Here is a 17565-nt window from a genome sequence, read left to right as displayed (position 1 = left end):
CAAAGATCAAGGACCTAACCATTAGACATCTATGATGCCTCAAGTCAAATGACTACTTTGCATATTGCAACTTACGAGCTCTTACATGACATGCATGTTCGAACTCTCTTTTGATCATAGTTCAGTGTACTCGATTACCATGTTGAGCACCTATGTTTTTGTCTCAGTGTCCAACACTAAATGACTTGAGACTAGTCATACTCACACTTGAATTAACATAACACATACAAACCTCATCGGATTGTTAATGCCCAATTGACAATCATATGACTAGGAACATTTTAGGAATGAACATAAGAGAAAGGTCTTATTAATCTAACTTACTTAGATCACTTCTCTCTTAGATTAAATACATTCCTTGGATTCCCTTATTGCTTAAACACATAATACAATAAATAGTGATTAACAATAAGCTTTGCCCTTCATTAAACATATAATAGTTTAACACAATAAGTATTCCAAAAGCTATTACATCAAATGAGTGGCTTTGTGGGCATACTTCCAACAGTGCTAGCATTTAGGCCGTGGCCTGGCGGCCTTGCTATGGCTACTGGGTCGCAGAGATGGCAATGGCTTGGCTCCGCATAGGTGGGGCTCCTCCCACTGTCGCGTTGAGTCTTGAGGACCGCCATCGTGGGGCTATGTCCTCATCTCCGCTCTCCGGTCCAAATCCTTGTATGTATGGGCCCTGTTTGTCCTAGTTTACGAATTTTCTACCATTGTATCCTTTCTCTAGGGATTGATCAAGAAACTTTTCTAGGAAAAATTAATTGATACAATGTCTAAGAAATTCAATGTAACAGAAAATTCAAGAAACCAAATGCAAGAGGCATCTTCGAGTATTTGAATCAGCTCTAAATGAAAGCGCCGATTTGTTGATGCAAATTTCCTCCATCTCTAGCTTTGACGAAAATGCACCTGCAAAACAATCAACACCTTTGATCAAGGGCCTAAGCCTCACACGCCCACGAGGTGGAAGGGTTAGGCGAATGGATCTCCGATGCCTAAGTTAGTTTCTCTGAGAAGAGTAAAGTGTTTAGGGTTTTTTAGGGTAGCAGAAGCCTACCAAAATTTGGTAGAATAGGGGTTATATATAGGGGAGTGGCCGGCCATGATGTTAGGGTTTTACCCTACATATGGCGGCATCCTATTGGCCAAGGTTTTATGGAGAAATATTCTCAAGATATTAAATAGGAAATAATATCTTGAGATAATGGAGTAATAATCCCTAATTGATTTAAATAGGGATTACTTACTCCACAGTGCAGACTCTACTTTTTATTCAAGGAATCAAAACACATCTACAAACATTATTTGGAACCCGACTACCAACCGTGATTGGAGGGCCTTACGCATTCATGGTCTTCATGATTCAAGGTTGATGAAGATTGAGGACAATCATGCGGTAAGTTCAATTTTTATCTCACTTATGTATTTATTTGGCTTTGTGCAGCTTGAAATATGTTATTTTGTTGACGATTGATAGAAACCAAGCTGAGTCCATTCTTTCCCTTGCACGAATGCACGAATAAATGTTTTAGATTTTAATCATCATGACTGCTGTTGAAATTTTTGAGTAGAAATATCATTCTAGTTCATTGGCTCACATTGGTCACCATCAAAAGATTCCCTCACTTTATACGATTTTGTCCTTATTACAAATTGATTGGAGATGGACTATGGATAACAAACTTGAGCTCAACCTTGATTTTGGCTTTGGAGTGTGATATATATTTAATATATAATTAATTATCAAAATGACACACCCCAATCGAGATCAAGGCATGCTGGCCGTCACGTGGACATCAGAGCCTAACCCTGGCCGTGGTGTGCCGACGAGGACGTCGGGCCCCTAAGGGGGATGGATTGTGACATCCCACATCGCCCAGGGGAGTGATCCTTAAATGTATATTCCCATCTCTACCTAGCACGAGGCTTTTTGGGAGCTCACTAGCTTCGGGTTCCATCGGAACTCCGAAGTTAAGCGAGTAGCGCGCGAGAGCATTCCCAGGATGGGTGACCCATCTGGAAGTTCTCGTGTGAGTTCCCAAAAACAAAACCGTGAGGACGTGGTCGGGACCCAAAGCGGACAATATCGTGCTACGGTGGTAGAGCGGGCCCGGGAAGTGGTCCCCCCCGGGCCGGGATGTGACAAAAAGATGAGCGTTGGGCTTAGGCTCGGGCTCCAATAATTAAATTCAATATTTAATTTAATTAGTTTAATTAATTTCGGATTTATTAATCTTTTTATTTTTTAATAGACTCATCTTTTCAAATAAAGTCTGAGAGCGTCTGAAAAAGTCTGAGAAAAAGATTGAGCAACACACCCTTTGTGTTGGATAGTCGCCTCCCAAAAACATGTTTGTTGCGAACAGACATATGATTCATATAAATACATGCATCTGTATATCATTTAACCCACTGAAAATCATTAATCCATACATACAAAACATATTAAGAGTACCACAAAGATATTCGCTAGAAATCTAGTTTTTCAGTGCTGGAATCTCAACTTAGATAGTTGAATCTTGGTGAAGTAGACATCCATCAAACTATAAGCATAGAGTAGGGATAAAATTATGTTTCAAGAACATTGGGGTTTGCAAGCCTCAGTCTTCAGTTTCTCTAATTAATATTAATTTCATTTTATTTATACTCTGCCTAAATATTTATTTGCATTTATTATTTATTAGCAATAAATTTATCATTGATTGTTAATATTTATCCAACGAGCCATGCACTAATGCACGAATAAATGTTATAGATTTTAATCATCGTGACTGCAAGCATCTGCTTCTGTATAGATGATTTATTTATGAATTTCATAGAGTTACTATGTAAATCTTTGCCAAAATTTCATTGAGCTACCAATTACTTAGTTTGCATTGCTTCATAATATTGTAGACGAAAGTTTCTCAAACCGCTTTAACAGTCTACCTTACTACTAATCTGGTGGTTTCTGAAATATGTCGGCAATATGCTAATTAGTATCTTTTGTTCTCTCCCTTCCATCTCTAAGAAACTTGAGTTATTTTCAAAATGTAAAATGAATATACATTCCCTCATATTCCAACGGGCAACGAGAGAATAATCATTCTTACAGGAAAAGAATAGAGCCTATGTTAGGAAGGTGCAAAGTTGGAGTATTTGCCAGACAAAATTGTGGGCATTCTTTTTTTATTTTCTGAGGGAGAATTCTTACCACTTCTTTATAATTCATAGAAAATTGTTGCTTATTTATTTTATGGAAATTATTTTTAAAGCCGAGTAAAGAAGTGTGGGAGACAAAACCCATTGAGTGTGAAAATTTTAAACATTGAACAAGCACAAGAGGAAAGATTTAGACTTCAAAAACTCAAACGGTTGCAAAATGTCATCTGTTGAAGTCTCACTAAATTGGGCATTGTCTTGAGGAACATGAGTTGGTTGCTCATCATCCACAATGTCATTCATTGAATTGGCATTGTTGGTGTTGAGGAACTGCATGCAATTGGGTGTTTATCTTCATGTTCATTTAGAAGGTAAGTTGAGACATATAATGGAATCTTGTCCAATTTTGTAGAAAGACTTTCACATACTCAGCTAGCTAGGCACATCATCATTGTCTATAATCTTTATCATATTATGCAGCCCCTAAGTTAATGATCCATTAAGAATGTACTAAGAGTCTATAGTCACAAATTGAATCATCTCCCGAAGGCAAAAAGAAAAAAAAAAATTAATTCGCACATATACATAACCTGCAAATATATTAAAATTAGGGAAAAAAAATTTGAATGATTTTTTTCAGATCCCTGCATAAAGACTATATAACCTCTTCTAATACTTATGAGTATAGAATAGATTGGGCAAACTTGTTGTGGTGTGTGAATTAAGATTACGACATTTGGAATGATTGAGCGATAATATGCAAACATGGTATAATAGGAATATATACCTATGCAAAGAGGAAAGAGTGTTTGATCTTACCATGGGTGAGTGTCAACGATACCTCAGATGATGAGAGTCAGAGAAATAAGAAGAGATGTCATATAGTTGATCTTACCAGCCCACAACCCACCACACCGCCAACACCCCCCACACCCACACCCACACCCACACCATATAGCTGTTTTATAAACCTACTTGACAACTAAATTTGAGGATGAAATTTGTAATGAAGGTTGAATAGGTTAAACCTACTTGACAACTAAATTTGAGGATGAAATTTGTAATGAAGGTTGAATAGGTTAAATACATAGAACATTTAAGGAAAAACCTTTGGTCGACATCAGTAAGCCAGTTGAGGCAAAATTTTCAACAACTCAGAATAAGTATGAAGGTAGTTTAAAGGTTACAGACAAGAATGAAAACAAAAAAGTAATAGAGATTAATTCCTCAAAAAAGTAATAGAGATTAGTTCCTAAAAATATAATAAGATTTTTGAAGTGTTCTCCAATAACAGTTCCATTTTTTTAAAGTACAATGACAGTCCTATTTTAATTCAATTAAATAAAGACACGACACGTTAAATAGTGTGGCATTTTATGTAATAGTTTAGAAAATAAAAGTCCTTTTAATAACTTATACTGCTCCTTATTTAATGAGGCAGCTCAATATATAACTCAAAACATATAAATGTTTGAGGATAGTACTTCCTAGTATTATTTTTGGTCTAGGACGCTTCTTTTTTGTTCGACTGAGTTAAAATTTCCGACAAGATTTTTATCAAGACACATTGTATGTATCATATCTTTAATAATGTACGTATTTATTCATAATCAATGAATATCATACATTCTTTCAAAAAAAAAAAAAAATACACATAAATGTTTAGTCTGAAAATGAGAAGAATCAGGCGCCAATATCTACAGACCTATAAAAATATACAAGCTGTTCACAAGCTTTTTGAGTCAAATATTCAGTCCAAACTAAACTCATTTTACTTACAGATCAAGTTTGAACGAGTCGACCTCAAACCGTTCGAGCGGATTTACAGCCCTGCACCTTAAAACAATTGAAGATGAGTACTGGGTGTAAACAGAACAACCTTATTTACAAATTACAAACTTTGACTCTGCTACATCAATTTCTTTTTACATCTTGTGGGAAAATTTTGAAATTTAATTATAAACATAACAATTGGACAATTCATATCAATATTCAATTCACTTTTTTTTTCTCTAACAAACGATCTAATACTAAGGGGTTGGGGAAGTAGGATAAGCCTCACAATGGCCAGTAATAATGTGGTTCAAATTCGTCTTTGGTGAAAATCGAACCTAGCACCTCTCACTTACCAATGAAGAGTAATACCAGTTAGACCATAGTGCTAAGTGGCCATCTAAATCACTTTAGTATCGAAAAAAATTTTGTTACCACCCAAAATAGTTGTTGGGTATATTTCTTTAAGGACCATTCTTGGCCACCCTGTGTAAAGGACTTCGAATAGTATTTGTTGTGAGTTAATATATTAGTTAAGGTGTAAATAGTATAGTCCCACATTGACGAAGTGTATATGCAATACCAATTATAACTCCTATATACACTCCACTTTGGAGATTAATGAATATATAAGAAATCCCCAAATATTGTCATATATATTTTTGGTATTTACCATGTTTAGTTTGACATGGCATCAGAGCAATTTGCTCTTGGTGACCTATGTGCTTTAATTTTGTGCCCACCTTTGTCGTGATTTCCTTCGTCGAAAAATAAAGTGAATAGTGTTGCGATACAGTACAGCGAACAGCACCTTGCTACAGTACCTGCTACAATGTGTGAACAGTGATTTACTACAGTGTCCATGAACAGTGATCTTCTACAGTGTTCTGGTAAATTGTTTTCATTCCGCTGCGTATCTTTTGTGCCTTTATTGTTCGTGATTTAGTTCAATGGCTCAAAATAATCATAGTGTTGTTATGCATCTTGGTGGAACAAATATATGGATAATTGACACTGGGGCCACTAATCATGTGACTAGTGATCCTAGAGTGTTTGATGAGTTATGTGACTATGTTCGTGATCCGTATATTACTAGTGCAAATGGAGCACCTTCCCCTGTGAAGGGTAACGGCACTATCTCTCTTACTCTGACCTTATCACTGGTCCATGCTTTACTTGTTCCTGATGTTAAGTGCAATCTTTTGTTGGTAGGAAAACTACTTGATACCTTATATTGTTCTGCTCAGTTCTACCCTACGTATTGTTATTTTCAAGACATTCAAACTTAGAAAATAATTGGTCATGGTAAAAGAATAAGGGGTTTGTACATCTTGACTATGGAGGATACTATTGTTTTGGGTTCAAATAATCATCAAGTTTTAAGTGCTAAAGTTGATGACAGACATCAAATTTGGTTATGGCATCAACGATTGGGACATCCATCATTCTCAGTTATATGAAGCATCTATTTCCTTCTTTGTTTCGCACTTGTAGTGATTCAAAGTTCAAGTGTGAAACATGTGTCATGGCTAAGAGTCATTGTGCTTCCTTTCCCATAAGTGATTCTAAAGCTACTTTGCCATTTGATTTAATACATTATGATGTGTGGGGTTCGGCGAAGGTTACTTCCAATGGATTCCGTTGGTGTGTTATTTTTATTGATGATTGTACTCGATTAACTTGGGTGTTCTTGATGAAGAATAAGAGGGATGTTCCTTTGCTTCTTCAAGAAATTTGCGCAATGGTCTCTACTCAGTTTCAGACCAAAGTTAAGGTCTTCAAGTCTGATAACGGAGAAGAATATGTGAATCACACTTTGACATGTTTTTTTCGTGATCAGGGTATTATTCACCAGACGACTACTCCATTTACACCCCAACAAAATGGTGTGTCCGAATGGAAGAATCATCAAATAATGGAGGTTGCTCGTTCCTTGATGTTGGATAAATGTGTTCCTAATCATTTGTGAGGTCATGTTATTTTGACTGTTGTGTATTTGATAAATTGTGTTCCAAGTAGGGTTCTTGATTTTCAGACATCGCTTGATGTGCTACAAAAACATGTTTCTCTTGTTTCTGTATCAAAACTTCCTCCGAAGGTGTTTAGTGTATTGCATATGTGGATGTGTACTCTCATCAGTGGAGTAAACTTGATGCATGTGCTCTCCGATATGTCTTCATTGGGTATGCTAACAATCAGAAAGGCTATAAGTGTTATCATCCTCCGACTCATAAAACTGATATTGCCATGGATGTCACCTTCCATGAGGAAGCTTCGTATTTTGTGAAGCCCTTTTCCGACTCTCCACTTCAGGAGGAAAGGGGGAGTAAAATGTAGATTCGAAGAGATGGTATAGATGATGTGTTACAAGCAAAGTTGGGGACATAACCTATTATGTTGCGTGATACTGATCAGTTGGCTATAGATAGTGATCGATCAACTATCATTCCCGAAACTATTTCTATTGACGACATATAAGATGTGCCCAACGAGTTGCCTGTTAGTGTGTCTGACAAATTACCTTCTCATGACCGATTGCCTGCTGCTGGTATGTCTAACGAGTTGCCTCATGATGGTTCATCCAGTGATGATTCTTCTAAAAGTTTGGTATAAGATGGTGACATACATGAGGTAAATCTTGATGATTCTTCTACTTATCAGTTTCCTCCACGAGCTAATCATGGAAAACCTAAAGTACAATATGAGCCTGATATGCATATGCCAAAGCCAAATATCCTATTGTTCTCATCGTTTGTCCAAAACATATGCATCTTACATATGTCAGCTATCAAGTGTATCAATTCCAACAAAATTGCACGATGCTTTGTTTGACCCTAAGTGGGTTAATGCCATGACAATTGAGATGGAAGCTTTGGAAAAGAATTCCACTTGGGATTTGGTTCCTTTACCAAACGAGAATAAAGTTGTTGGATGTAGATGGGTGTTCACTATTAAGCACAAAGAAAATGGTTCTATTGACCGGTATAAACCCAGATTAGTTGCTAAGGGTTATACTCAAACCTATGGGGTGGACTATCAGGAGATTTTTTCTCCTGTTGCCAAACTTAATACTTTGCATGTTCTTTAGTCCTTAGTAGCAAACCAGGATTGGCCTCTGTTGCAGTTTGATGTTAAGAATGCTTTCCTTCATGGTGATCTCAAAAAGGAAGTTTATATGGATCTCCCACCTGGTATCAAAACATCTCTTGAAAAAGGTGTTGTATGTAGGTTGCGAAAGGCTTTGTATGGTTTGAAACATTCTCCTAGAGCGTGGTTTGGGAGGTTTACAAGTTCAATGAAGAAGTTTGAGTATGTCCAGAGTCATTCAGATCATACTTTGTTTCTCAAACGACAAAATGGTAAGCTAACTGCATTGATTATTTATATTGATGACATGATAGTGACTAGTGATGACCAGAATGAGATACAACGCCTTCAAAAGTACCTAGCTATTGAATTTGAGATGAAAGAATTAGGTGAGTTGAAGTATTTTCTTGGAATCGAGGTTGCACGATCTAATCATGGTATTTTTCTATCTCAACGGAATTATGTTCTTGATTTGTTAGTTGAAGCAGGTATGTTAGATTGCAAACTTGTTGATACTTCGATTGAGCAGAATTATCGTTTAGGCTTATTTCTGGATCAAGTTCTTACTCATAAGGCACAGTCTCAAGGGCTTATGGGGAGATTAATTTATTTGTCTCACATGCGCCCTGACATTGCTTATGTAGTTAATGTGGTAAGTCAGTTTATGCACCCACCTAGTAAAGCACATATGGATGCAGTAATCCGTATTTTGAGGTTCTTGAAGATGGCTCCTGGCAGAGGCTTGGTTTTCTCCAAGAATGGTCATTTGAATGTCCAAGGGTATACAGATGCAGATTGGGCAGGTTCTATCACTGATCGGCGATCTACATCTGGATACTTTACATTTGTGGGTGGTAATCTGGTTACTTGGAGAAGCAAGAAACAAAAAGTGTTGTATAGGTCAAGTGCTGAAGCTGAGTTTTGTGGCATGTCTCATGGTGTATGTGAGTTGTTGCTGTTGAAAAAATTGTTGAGAGATCTTGGATTTAAACCCAAGGGTGCTATGAAACTCTGTTATGATAACAAGGCTACTATTGAGATCGCTCATAATCCAGTGTAACATGATCGAACAAAACATGTGGAGATTGATCAACATTTCATCAATGAAAAATTGGATGCTAGAATTATTATGTTTCCATTTGTGGGATCTGCATATCAACTCGTTGATGTACTTACTAAGGGTGTGTCTAATTGTGTTTTCCAACTCGCTTGACAAGTTGGGCATGCGTGAAATCTTTGCTCCAACTTGAAGGGAAGTGTTGCGAGTTATATATTAGTTAAAGTGTAATAGTAGTATGTTGTCCCACATTGACAAAGTGCATATTTAATATCAACTGTAACTCCTATATATACTCTATTTTGAAGATTAATGAATATATAAGAAATTCTCAAATATTATCATATATATTTTTGATATTTACCATGTTTAGTATGACAGTATTATGATCTTAAAGTCCAAAGAAACATGAGACCATTTACTTTACGGTCAGTCATCATAAGAACCAGAAATTTCCACACAAAATTGAGAAAACCCATATATATTGGGCGGCGGTCAGGTCTATTTTTGTTGGTTTAAGATTTTGTGGACTCTATTATTGAGGAAATTAATGGATTGACTTGGTTCACTTATCACTACCATACCTTGGAAGCATGTGTTCAGAAAGACGAACTTTCTCGTAGATGCATTACTACCACTGAACATACTTTAAACGACTAGCTCTTATTTTTTTAGGTGCGACAAGGGGTTTTGTTTGTCAGTGGTTGTATGGCTGTAATTTTTTTACGTTCTATATATTACACTGAAGGTTGAGGATTTAATCAAGTCAGCTGATTGTTGATATATTGTGACTTGCACGTTGCTAGTTGAACATGTAATTTGACGGACTTGGTTAAGAATGTTGACATTCTAGAACTCAATAATTGAAAAATACCAATCTAACCATACGACTCGGCATGTACATGAAAAGATTAATTTGGCGTTGAAGTTATCAAATACAAGAATTGTATAAGAGCATCTCCAAAGACTAGGCAAATAAGATTTGCATCACCACATCAGCAAAATATGGCTCTATGGGACAAATTTGGATCCCATCCGGATCCTCACATCATATCCGTTCTTTGTATATGATGCAGTCATAAATCATTTTGAATTTTTTTATTTAAAACTAACACAAATAGTATCTAAAGAAAGTTCGCTGCACGGTGTACAATGAACTAACAGGATGCGAAGATTCCTAGGATTCTCACAAAAGAATCAAAAGATAATCCTCACAAAGAGGATCCGAAAAGGATCCTCATCCCCAAGGGACTAGGCAAATGCTTTGGCAAAATACCTAGGAGGGTTTCAGGAGGCAAAATAGCCTTGTTTAAGAGAAGGCAATTTGAGGTCCCACTATTATTTTATATATAAACAATTACACTCTACCCATGTACATATCTTGTATCTATTTTATTTAATATTATTCAAAATAATTAGAAAGATAAAACAAAGAAATAACAAATTGCCTTAGAACATTGACTCATCCTTGAGAGAAACGTACTTTTGGCAGGGCAACTATTGAAAGGCAGAATACCACATAAGTCATCAAAGTACATTTTTTGACTTAAAAATTTGCCTTGTACCTGGGAAATTCTCTAATATACGTAATCTTGAGTCCATGAAGCCACATCCTTTGCCCATATATATCGATGGAAGTAAAACGAACAAAAGTGGGATTTTCTTAATTTTTCTATATTGGAAAGAAAACAAATTTACAACCTCCATTTGAAGAATAATTGATTGTCAGTTCTACATCTTCGCGTAATAGAGTGATTGGCAACGACCTTCCTAGTGTTTGAAACAGATTTCATATTGGTTATTCATTATCTTTTCATCAATACTCTTAATGCAGACTCTTGGTTCTTTATGATTGATTGGAAGAATTGTTTATGGCGACTTTGTCAAATGTGATTTATATCTAAACATATTTACCGAGTAGGAAATTCAATTGCTGATTCTTTAGCTTCATTTGGGGCAAATAGTTATGCTTATCGTTGGTGATCTACGGTTCCGAATTTTGTTGCCTCTGCCTATAATCATGACAATTCATTTTGCCCTTATTATCAGTTTCGTTGATCATTTTGTCATTGCAGATTTTGACTTAGCCCCCGCTTGTATTTTTCCTTTTACTTTCCTTTATATTTTTAATAAAAATGGTGGAGGATGGACAAGCGGGGGATTTCTGGGCGTAATGGTCATTGTCGAGCCAAAAATAATCACAATGTGACACGTGGATCTTTGGATGAAAATGACAAGAATACCATTGAGGCACATTAGGATTCCTACACACGAGCAGCGGGCAATCATCCGTCGACCAAGTCAGAAGAGCCCAAAATAGGTAACAATTCAAAACCTATTTCATCCATCCTCATCAAATCATTTCCAGAAGGTAACTCCCAAATCTTTCTCTTTTTATTATACTAATTAGCTAATCAATTAGGCAATTATTCTATTAATTGGCTAATTAATTAGTTAATTATTCAATTATGCCCAATTAAACACAAATCAAGAACCTAGCCCACAATGAGAGCCAAGTGGCTAGTCCTTTCTCACCCAAGGAGGCCGGCCACACCCCTATAAAAGCCCTTTCATTCTCTCCAAAACTCAATTCCAATTCTCTTGCTAAATTCTCTAAATTCTCCAAACATTTTTCCCTTAAAATTCTAACTTTGGCATCGGAGGTTCTTTGGCCAAAGCCCCCTATTCCTCATGGGCACGTGAGGCTCTTGGCCTTAACCAAATGTGTTATTTGTTTTGTAGGTGCAATTTTATCAAAGATCAAGGAGGAAGAAATTTGCATCCACAAGTTGGTGCTTTCATTGAGAAGCATCTGGACCATGTAAGATTGATCGTTATGGATACTCCCGCTGAGCAGCCCACTCTTATGGCCCAACCTGCTCCCGTGTCTCAAAGAAGGACAAGGGCAGATGAAGAACCTTTCTAGCAGTGTCCCGGCAAGCAACCACTCAACCAGCCACGAACTGAGTGTTCCGATAGTGTACATTCCCGACTAGGCCCCCGAGATAGAGTATACTCCCATCTTAGTGAGTGGAGGAGTATGCATTCTCGGTTAGGCCCACGGACGAGCATAAGCACACGGTTGAGACCACGCTTCAATAGTTAACATGAGCAACCTTTTAGGTGAAGTGTTCATTCACGGCTAAGCCTTCAAGGAGCATCATTCACCTCATATTGAAGTAGGCAGCACGATGGATGGAGAGAAGCAGTCACTCAATTCGACTCAAGTTCAGTCGACAGCCTGCGAAGAATTCCCTCGCCTACCAGGAATTGACCACATGCACTACTGTTGCAGCATAGATGAGCCAAGCACGTAGAAGAGCAGCCTAAACTAGCGGGTCAAGACTAGAGGCAGCTGAGAGCTCCGTTACCCCAACAAAGGAAAATTCAATAAGAAGTAGAGAGGCTCCTAAATGAGCGATTGCATGATTTCCAACGCAGAGACATAGCTGATGAAGCACTACGATGGGACATGACCAACATGAGAAGATCATCCTTCACAGACGAGATCAAGTAGGCAGAGCCTCCATGTAAGTTCAGCATGCCACATTTCACATCTTTCAAAGGAAATGGAGATCCGGATAGACATCTTAAGCACTACCGAAGCACCATGGTTCTATATCAAAATAACGATGTTCTCATGTGCAAGATATTCGCCATCATTCTGCAAGGTGAGGCGCAGGATTGGTTCCACACCCTACCGCCACGATCCATCCGAAGTTTTGATGATCTTTCCTTGGTGTTCACCAAAGAATACTCATCATACCGCTCGATCAAGAAAAACTCTAATGTGGAAGGGCACCATATAATTATATGGATCAACTTGAACAATCAACCTTACTGTTCATAAAAATCATATAAGAGCCTCGTTGAAGGCATAAAGGGTGGTTTTACTTCTATTGATGTTGTTCAAGATTCCCATCCTCTTGGTTGCATCCTTGAAGAAGATGTTGATCCCAAACAAGTTGTCCACCAAGACACGACTGACCATTGCGTTGGAGATTTGAACTTTGATAACTAGAGCATCGTCATAAGGGGAGTGAACATTTTCCAAATCCCAGTTGGAACCATTAAGGGCTTCTTGCATGCTTCATTTCTTTCTTTACTGGTTTTACCATGATAATCTTACCCTCCGTAAATGCAGTTAACATTGAGCACAAGGCTCTCCACTAAACCCTGGATTTCAAAAGGTCCATGAGTCTTTCTGGACTTCTTAGGAGAGATTTCAGGAGTGTGGCGTCAGCGTTTTGCATGTGAGTTCAGATTTGTGGTTCTTACTAGGGTCTAAACAAGCGACAACATCCTCAAGGGCCTTTACACGCCTTTCAAGGTTAGCAATTTTCATCTGCTCCCCGATTTGTGAATCTCTTTGAAACTTGTCGATGGTAGCATAGATATGTAGTAAACTTTCCCAAATTCTCTTCATGGGAGAGCGTCTTCGTTAATGGAACTGGTGTTGCATCTAGAGGTGGTGTCGCATCTAAAGGTGGTGTCGCACCTGGAGACGGCGCAATTGTAGTGTGGTTGCATTGAAGTAGTCATAGTAGTGGTAGAGTGATTTGGTCAGGAGGAATATGAGCTTTCTTTCAATGAAAGGACAATCGTTGGAACTAAATTTACGCAACACCGCAAAGGGTGGAGATGCTTAAACCCGAGTATCTATAAAATAACAAAATATCGTGAGCAAGCTAAGGACCATGAAAGTGTGTCGGTCAAAGGCTCTCTAACGGTCGAGTCAGTAAATAATATTAAGGTTCAAGCTGTAGGCAAGAGAATAAGTATGCAAAAAAATAGCGTTACTAGAGATGAACCCTACAAGAGTGAATTTATACCAGTCGAGGAAACGACCTTTATTATAGTAGATTCCTTATTAAACCAGGAGAATCCTAGAGGATATTTAGAAAGTAGATATTTCATCCTCTTGAGAGTGTGATTACTTGCGGCGCACACTAATTCTTAGTTTGTAATGACTCCAAGATTATATGAAGCTCACTACTTCCTTGTTGAATTAGGTTTCCGTATCTTGTGTAATAAGCATGGACAATCTCAACAAAGTTGTCGGACGTCGCCCATTAATTTTAGAACTAGATAATGGTTGCATCACTACTCCGTTTATTCATCTCCGCAGCGGAGGCTGTTGAGTCCATGATCAAATTGCTAAGGTATGCGTATTCTATCGGCCTTACTCAAGTCCTGGAAAATCATGGTCTCAAACAATGTCTTGCTTGATTTCGTCATAGCCACATATAGGCAATGATAATATAAGAGAAATAATTTTCACATCCTTTTTTTTTCCTACACACATGTCGTTATGTTTTAGGCGCTTGATTAAATAAATAAATAAAATCAAATACATAAATTTTTTCCACAAACTTTAGGTGTTACTAAATACTGTCACTTCAAACAAAAAGATTGAATTAATAAGTCACCTGGTAATCAAACACTGTTTTTTTTTTTTTCTTTTTTTTTTTTTTTTTGTCTTGTAATGTGACAATGTAACCACAGATTTCCTACAACAAACGAAACAAGACACGTGTCGAAAATAATAAATTTGTATTAATGAAAGTTTAGGGTTACAATCTTTGAGTGTAAAAATTTGATACTCTGTTTCGATCTCCAAATACGTAAAATGTGTGTGTAGAGTGGTTGATTCGAGGGTTACTTGATCTTGAATGCACGAACGTAGCAAGTGTTTGGATTGTTATCTCGGAGGAAACGGCACCTATAGTGGTGCTTAATTGTTCTTCGCGAGTGTAGCGAAGAATGTAGGGGGGCTTTTGAAGTCTTCTAAGTGTGTTGAGTGTCTGAGAGTTTGAGCATCTGAGGAGCCTCGTATTCATAGGCTTCTCCATGATTCCTTGCATTGAATCAATTCATTTGGCGAGCCTTGGTTTATGGAATTTGTCTCCATAATTTGTCTTTATTGGTGGATGATTTGGTATTAATTTGAACCAAACCAATTAACCAGATAATTTTAATTGATGAGGAATTCAAGGGTAAGCCAAAGTCAATGGATGATGAATTAACTTTGATTCAAACCATAAGGTTTAAGCTGGACGGAGTTAACTTGGTATTAATTTGGTAAATTAACCAAAGTCACTAATTTTATTTTATTTTTTGTCAAAGAACCAAAGTCACTAATTTGACAAACTGATTTGGTACGAATTTAAACCAAATCACTTAACTTGGTAATTTAACCAAATTAACCCTTTTGACCAATTAGCTGAATTAACCTTCCTGGCCAATTCCTTGATGGCCAATTTCCTTGATTTGGATTTGGTTTCAATCAACGCCAATTTCCTTAATTTGGATTTGTATTAATGAGTTTAGGGTTACAATCTCTGTGGCTTATTCTTTACAAGAATATTCCTCAAATTCCATATCCAGTGTTGAGATTTGATCCAAGGGTGGTAAGTACTTAATCTTGAATTAGGACAAGATTTCTTCAAGGGTTGTCGAGGCGCTTGATCTTGAACAAATCAGGACCAAGAGCGGTGTCACGTGGTGGGTGGTATTCGACTTTAGTATGGATAAATTGGCACGTGTTTGTTGCGCTTGTTGATTCTCCATGAGCTTGATGAACACAAGAGTGTTTGTGCTCTTGCATTTAGGTTTGGTTGTGGTGCGTTTAGAATTTTGTACTAGACTACTTGTGTACCCTTTGCAGGATCAAACCAACATAGCTCCAAATTGCGAACTTGGGTGTGCCTTTGTGCCATTTTGACTAGTTTAGTAATTAATAGGAAATTGACCGATTAATTTGATATGGTTCGCATCCACAGAATTCGAAGTGGTTCGTATCCATTAATTTTAAGTGGTTTGCATCCATTAATTTTAACTTGTTCGGATCCACTAATTTGGCACCATGGAAGTTATCTTCATGCTCTTTGATTTTTCATCGCTTGGACCCAGTGTACCTCTTCCATGCCATAGATCCTTTACTTGTCTTGAATCCTCGTATTTATAGGCCTCTCCATGTCATGATTGAGACTTGATTGGTATTTATTTGAACCAAATCAATTAATTTGGCAATTTGACCAAATTATTTTGATTAATGAAAGAGCCAAGACTTGATTCAGACTTGATTCGTGTGTGATTTGATTTCATCAAATAATCCTGATTTGATCAAGTTATTTTTTATTTAATCAAATAATCTTGATTTAATCAAATAAATTAATCTACTTCATGCTTAATATGGCCACCCTAATTTGGCCAATCTCTCTCATTTGGCATCCATTTCATGTGTTAATTATTTCTTTTAATTTAAATCAATTAATTTGTTTGATTTAAATCAAGGTTAATATTGATAATTCCTTAATTGTTTTGCGGTTAGTATCGATGCGTGTTATTCTTGATGACTCGTCCGATTTTCATTAGTCACATGTCATGTGTGCAACTTGTGAGACCTACGGTGCATGCCACATAAGCCTTGACATGTCAAAATTTTAATTTGTTGGTGAGTATTATTTCACCAAAATTTCGATGTCTACAGACAAATAGAGCTAAAAGTCATTCTAAAATTCGTCATAAGAGGAAGGCATGCTTCATTTTCTAGGGGTTTTTCCTTTGACTACTTGAAATTACTATTTGCTTGACCAACAAAATTTTGTCAAACAAAGGAACTTTCCTCGACGAAATAAAAAATTTGGTTGGGCAAAAATGGTCAATGTTTACTGTTTTTTTCAAAGACTTTAGGCGACGAAAATATTCGACGCGCAAACAAATTTTATCATGCAAAGATTTCACGCCAAGGAAAAAAATTGGCTAGTATTATGCCACTTTGACCCTACGGAAACCAAGTTCGTTGGGTCAAAAATTTGTCGGCCATAGGAATATTTTATGATTCAAGGTTTTATAAGTTGTTGGATAAAGTGAAGATTTTGTCAGGCAAAGGTGAGAGACATTTTTACATATCTGATTCCTTTGATAATTTCAGAGTCTACAAAACTAATTTCCACGATCCCACTATCAAACTTGCTTGAATATAGTACGAGATAACATACACCAAAGATCACCCAAATGCAAGTTTCCAGGATTAGGTAATGAGGCGAAATTCTTTGATGGTTAGAATTGTGTCATCCTGATTTAACGATTATTTTAGCTTTGATTTTGATGATTTTTTACAAATACATCCTCGACCTAGAAATGTACCCGATCATCAATTTATAGTATTTACACTAATAGTTACCACAAAACCTTACATTCTACTTAATAGATGTGACATCCCACATCGCCCAGGGGAGTAATCCTTATATGTATATTCTCATCCCTACCTAGCACGAGGCCTTTTGGGAGCTCACTAGCTTCGGGTTCCATTGGAACTCCAAAGTTAAGCGAGTAGCGCGCGAGAGCATTCCCAGGATGGGTGACCCATTGGGAAGTTCTCGTGTGAGTTCCCAGAAACAAAACCGTGAGGGCGTGGTTGGGGCCCAAAGCGGACAATATCATGCTACAGTGGTGGAGCGGGCCTAGGAAGTGATCCGTCCAGGGCCGAGATG

The sequence above is a fragment of the Pyrus communis genome, chromosome 6 (assembly GCF_963583255.1).
Source record: "Pyrus communis chromosome 6, drPyrComm1.1, whole genome shotgun sequence".
NCBI classification, from domain to species: domain Eukaryota; kingdom Viridiplantae; phylum Streptophyta; class Magnoliopsida; order Rosales; family Rosaceae; genus Pyrus; species Pyrus communis.
This window is presented reverse-complemented; position numbering follows the sequence as displayed.